Source organism: Prionailurus viverrinus, chromosome B1 (genome assembly GCF_022837055.1).
Source record: "Prionailurus viverrinus isolate Anna chromosome B1, UM_Priviv_1.0, whole genome shotgun sequence".
Taxonomy (NCBI): domain Eukaryota; kingdom Metazoa; phylum Chordata; class Mammalia; order Carnivora; family Felidae; genus Prionailurus; species Prionailurus viverrinus.
The window spans coordinates 191613508-191620052 of record NC_062564.1 but is presented as its reverse complement, the minus strand read 5'-3'; the positions used below and the strand labels follow the sequence as shown (position 1 = coordinate 191620052).

The 6545-nt window shown below is 39.8% G+C and overlaps 1 pseudogene; it reads right to left on the bottom strand.

Moving 5' to 3' along the window:
• Nucleotides 1–4813: 4813 nt before the first annotated feature.
• LOC125164493 (tubulin alpha-1C chain-like) lies at nucleotides 4814–6159 on the bottom strand (annotated as a pseudogene).
• Between the last annotated feature and the right edge of the window lie 386 nt (nucleotides 6160–6545).

The following is a 6545-nucleotide window of genomic DNA, read 5'->3' as shown; positions in this document are numbered from 1 at the left end:
AGCCACACAGGCGCCCCGCCCCTCCTGTGTTCTTCTCTCTCACTCCCATCCCTACTTTCTTTTTTTTTTTTTTTTAATTTTTTTTTTCAACGTTTATTTATTTTTGGGACAGAGAGAGACAGAGCATGAACGGGGGAGGGGCAGAGAGAGAGGGAGACACAGAATCGGAAACAGGCTCCAGGCTCTGAGCCATCAGCCCAGAGCCCGACGCGGGGCTCGAACTCACGGACGGCGAGATCGTGACCTGGCTGAAGTCGGACGCTTAACCGACTGCGCCACCCAGGCGCCCCCCTACTTTCTTTTTTAAAAATGTTTATTTATTTTGAGAGAGAGAGAATGTATGAGTTGGGGGAGAGGGCAGAGGGAGAGGGAGAGGGAGAGAGGGAATCCCAAGAGGTATTTATGCCCAGCACAGAACCTGACACAGGGCTCTAGATCCCATAACCCTGGGATCATGACCTGAGCCAAAATCAAGTGTCATACACTTAACCTACTGAACCACACAGGCACCCCCACTATTTTCATTTTTATTACTACTGCTCGATTTTAGGTTTTACTGCTTTTATGTTAATGTATACATGTAGGTTTTATTGTATCTATATTATTATATAATACAAACATGCTTACATAAAATATAAATTTATATATATATACACATATATATGTATATATAATATCTAAATATTATATATAGATTCTTGCTATATCCCTGAACTGGTTTTCTGCCCCCAGCTTCCTCCTACTCTTACCCATGGACTACGCAGCACTTTGAGCTCCACATTTCCCTTTCCAGAGGAGGCTTCTGCGATTTTATATTACTTCTGATAGAGCTTTAATTATTTCCCATTTTCAGAGATTAAAATTCCTTAGCACAGAACAGAAGTCCATTCATAGTCTTCTCCCAACTCATTTTTCAAGTTTCATTTGCTTCTATTATCCAGTATGAACCTACACTTCAATCACAAATAATTACTTGTCATTCTGTGTACTTGTATATGGATTTCACTTGTAGGATGTCCCATTAGCTACCTTTTACATCTCTGCCTGTGATACCTGTTTTAGACCCAGCCTCCAATTTTACATCTTGTGGGAAGCCTTAGCTGTGTCAGACCTTCCCATGCCCCTCCACAATACTTCACTTATCTAACATATTATGTGCCACATTACTAGAATATTCACTATTAAGCATTTTATACACCACATTTATTTTCATTGCTGCTTTAACCCTTTGAAGTGAGCATTAATCTTCACTTTACTGAAGAAATCACGGTTCAGAAAACTTAAGTAACTTAACCAAGGTCAATGTACTTAATAAGTGAAAAGGATAATGTTCAAAGCCAGGTGCACTGGACCTCATGGAATGTGTTTATAAACATTACATTATAACGCTTCACAATGTGTAATTACACATTTATGCATCTATCTATTTTTCCAGTGCTGTGATTTAATCAAAGTGAGGATTTTCTCATTTTTACATTACTACCGGGCAGTGTTCATCCCCAGGTGTCTGTTGGAAAATTTGTAGCATGAACAAATAAACACTAAAGTGAAGTGTCGTGAAACAACTTAACTGTCCACTGACAGATACCTGGGAATGTGATAGAAAAGCAAGGGAGAGATAGAAAGGAAAGACCTGGAATGGTTAGAGTCGAATTCAGAGAGAGCTTGCAAAGAGTGAACTGTAAGCTTTTTAGCAAGGGAAATTGCCTTATGGATCCAAACATGTGCCCTCCAGAATTTCTAGCATGCTAAAGAAGGCAATCTCGATGCATTATAGTGCATGTTTTATTTCATTCTTCCTGTTGTAAAAATGACTCAGTTCTGCTTGAAAAAGGAAAGTATTTACTTTTGTTTTTTGAATAACTTCCTGGGGAGAACTGTTAGGTTTATTGGGGAAGGGAGGTGGGAAACTTCAAAATTGGCTTTATTATTCACATTTGGAAAGTGCTGTTAAGATATCATGAAGTAGCTTTTTTTTTAATAGGGGTCTCATTCCTACTGTCAGACTGTAATTATTAACATAACCCTCTCGGCACTCTCTTGTCATCCCCACCTGAATGTCCTCTCTTGTTTTATCTGTGATCTTTCTCTGGCTTTATGAGTTTAGAGAGCCCTTGGCTACTCTCTAATGAGACAAAACCTGGTTTCTGTAGCCTAGTCACCCTCTATTGCTTGAAGGGAGAAAGGAGAAAGTTCACTGGAAGGTAAAGAGAAAAAAAACAAAAAAACCCTGGCAGACCTAATCTCCTTAATATCCTTTTGTAACTACCAAGAATAACCTGCCTGATACTGAATTTTTGTTTTTGCTTGACCAAAGTAACAAAAAAGAAAAAAAAAAGAAAAGAAAAGAAAAGAAGAAGAAGGAAAGAAATAAAAAGAAATTATAGCCCTACAATATTTCCCCTTGGGGAAATTAGCCTTATCTTGGTGTTCTCTATCTCTCCTGTGATCTCTAAATGCTGACAAATCTGCTGAACAACAAGCCTCGGTGTTTCCTTCTGGACCCCCAAGTTCTCTTCTTACAGCCGTTGGCCTGGGGCGAGGTTTTTCAATCAGTGTCAGCTTCAAGCCAGCAGCTCGCATCCTACTGCAAAATTTATGGAGCATGCTGATGAGAACAATGTGGCTCCCTGGGAAGATGACTGGGAATTGGCGGAGGAGTTTTGTAGGTCTGAGCTCTGCAGCTGGCCATCGATTGTTCCTTCATCTGGTTGGACTTCAAAAGGCTGCATGCCTTGTTATCTGTTTTGCACCCCTAACCAAAAGCTACTTTGGGAGCACAAGACACTTCTTAGAGTACGTTAGAGCATTTTCTACAACCTCATGTCCCGTTTTGCAGATACCACTCCTTATCCAAGCTTTCTAAGGTGATAGGGGAGAGAAAAAGGAATGATGCGTTTGATCAGTCAGTTACCTGAGCTGTCTCAAATGCAGGTGGCCAGGAGGTAAAAAAATGAATGTATTAAATGGTAGTGAAAGCATTGGCACAGTATGTACTATGTAGTATACACTAAATGAGCACTTGGAGAGGAAATCAAATGTAGACTCTGAAGCCAGATTGCCTGGCTATGAATCCTGCTTCTCTCTTCCATATCAGCTACAAGAACATAAGCAGTAATTTAACTTATTAGTGTTACAGCTTTGTCATCTACAGCATAGAGACAAAATTAGCAAGTCTCCTAGGGATGGTGTAAGGACTGTGTAGAAAAATACATGAACATTCTTACACTTGGCTCATTGAATGTGCTTAGTTAATGTTAGTTATCTGTTGAATAGGAACAGTAACTGAATAGGGAAAATGGATCCCAGCCATTCAAGGGTCTAATTCCTCTCATTCTTCACATAATCTCTGATACGGCTAACCACAGCAACATCACAGCCACAACTGTGATTTGTATTTCAGAAATTGTATTTCTGAAAGTGACCTGAGGAGAAAGATCTATCTGATGTAACATATATCACATATTATATACTGTGTACATTATATGTACTATATTATATAAATATATGTTTGTATATAAATATTTTGTTTATTTATTTTGAGAGAGAGAGTGTGAGCAGGGGGAGGGGCACCCAATGCGGGGCTTGATCTCAGGAACTGTAAGATCATGACCTGAGCTGAAACCAAGAGTCTGAGGCTTAACTGACTGAGCCACCCAGGCATGCCTATATATAAATCATTCTTATGTATAGTACATACAAATCTTATTTATATATGTATAGGTACATTATATATAATAATATAATATAATATAATATAATATAATATAATATAATATATTAATTATATAATTAATTATATTATTTCTACATTAATATAGTATTAATTAATATATAATTATATATAATATACTAATTCTATTCTATTCTATTCTATTCTATATTATTATATGTAATCTTATTTTCAAGCCCACTTTTGATACTACTGCTAAATTTGAAATCAGTATGTTTGTAAAGAGAAAAACTGTTTTGAAATCTGAGTGGAGTGTCTGGATTGTGGTTGTATTTGTATTAACTGCCTGAGAGCTGCTGTTTTGATATCACCTGGTTTAAAGATTATTTGTTTTATCAGCTTTTCGGGATACTATTTCATCTGGGCTAAAAAAGTTTCTTTGGAGAAGCACATTCTGACTTAACTAATCTAGAATGGGGGCAAAGACCATCAGAGTCCACATGTAAGACAGAGGGGAATGATGCTGAGGGATTTTACTTTGTAATTTTCCTGGTTTTTATAGTGCCGGTTATTCTGAACTTCCATTTCATTTTTTGGTCAGTTTATTTAAATACAGTTCTTCCCAAAAGGAGATTGATGAAAGAGAGTTATGGATCATTTTCAGTGATATATACAAGACAGCAGTCCAAGGGACTGTTAGATATGTCCAGATGCAGTCAATTTTATATAGGTATAGTTTTTGGCCAAATTATAAATCAAAAGAGGCATCCAGATGTGGTGGAAAAGACATGGGGATTTGGAGTCAGATAGAATTGGGTTTGATTCTTAACTCTACCGCTTGTGAGCTGGTGACCCCAAAGTTTTAGATTTCTGAGTTTTCTCATTTATGCTTAAGGACTTCAGTATTATTTCTCTGAGGCTCAATTTCTATACAGAGATAATTATACATCCTTGCCGTTAAGTGTTAAATAAAATACTGCTGGATAATTCGGTCAACAACCGACTTGACTGAGATTTTTTTTTTTTGACATTTAAAATAGAAACATCACTTTTATTCACAAGTTAGGGCCACAATGGACAGCTTCCAAGAAGTCCTAAGATAGTCCCAGGACAACAGAGTGTAAAATTGTAGCAGACAGGTTAATACTCTTCACCCTTATCCTCTCTCTCAGCACTATTTGCTCCAATTTCTTCATACTCCTTCTCAAAGGCATGGGCCTCAGAAAACTCTCCTTCCTCCATGCCCTCATCCACATACCAGTACACACAGGCATGCTTGGCATACATCAGGTCAAAGTTGTGGTCCAGGCGAGCCCTGGCCTCAGCAATGACTGTGGTGTTGCTCAGCATACACACAGCTGCCTGTACTTTGGCCAGGTCTCCACCAGGTACCACACGGTTGGAGGCTGGTAATTAGTGCCAACTTTGAAGCCAGTGGGGCACCAGTCCACAAACTAGATGGTACACTTGGTCTTGATGGTGGCAATGGCAGCATTGACATCTTTGGGAACCTCATCAGCATGGTACTACAGGAAGAAAGCCATGTATTTACCATGGCAAGGATCACATTTGGAGCCATCTGGTTAGCTGGCTCAAAGCATGCATTGGTGATCTCTGCTGCAGTAAGCTGTTCATGGTAGGCTTTCTCAGCAGAGATGACAGGGCATATGTGGCCAGAGGTAAGTGGATGCAGGGATCGGGCATCAGGCTGGTCTGGAATTCTGTCAGATCAACGTTCAGGGCTCCATCGTATCTGAGGGAAGCAGTAATGGAAGACACAATCGGGCTAATTAGGCGGTTAAGATTAGTACAGTTTGGGTGTTCAATATCAAGGTTTCTACAACAGATGTCATAGATTGTCTCATTGTCTACCATGAAGGTGCAATCAAAGTGCTCCAGGGTGGTGTGGGTAGTCAGGATGTAGTTGTAGGGTTCCACTACAGCTGTGGAAACATAGGGGGTTGGATAAAAGGAGAACTCCAGGTTGAACTTCTTGCTATAATCGAGAGAGAAACATTCCATCAGGCAGGTGAACATGGAACTAGTTTCCCCTCCAAAGCTGTGGAAAACCAAGAAGCCCTGAAGACCTGTGCACTGGTCAGCCAGCTTACGAATTCTGTCTAAGACAAGGTCAGTGATCTCCTTGCCAATGGTGTAGTGTCCTCGGGGGTATTGTTATTGGCAGCATCTTCCTTGCTTGTGATGAGCTGCTCATGATGGAAGAACTGGAAGTAGGTGCCAGTGTGAACTTCATCAATGACTGTGGGTTTCAGGTCTGCAAAAACTGCCCTGGGCACTTGCTTTCCAGCACCCATCTCATTGAAGAAGGTGTTGAAGGAGTCATCTCCCTCAGTGGTCTTGTCACTTGGCATCTGGCCATTGGACTGGATGCTGTGTTCCAGACGATAGAGCTCCCAGCAGGCACTGCCAGTCTGAACACCAGCCTGGCCAACATGTATGGAGATATACTCACACATGATTGAGACTTTTAGGGCTCCTTGGGGTTAGAGGAGGTGAGGGGACAATGACAAGGATCTCCCACTAACAGCTACCAAGGAGTCTGGTGGAGAAGTGACCTGAGATATTTTTTATATTGCATTCATACTTTTGAGTGGTAAGAATTCTCTCCCTAATACAGTGCCAATTAGAATTGTTAAATCGTAGTCCAAGTTTTAATGAGATGAAAATAGCATAGGTTTTGGAGATAAGATTAAGTGGACATGAATTTTAGATTTTATTATTTTTTTATTAGGAGTTTATTTTTTTAAGAGCAGTTTTAGGTTCACAGCAAAATTGAGGGGAAGGTACAGAGAGTTCCCTATACCCCTGTGCCCCTACACATGAACACAGCCTTTCCCATTATCAGTAACTC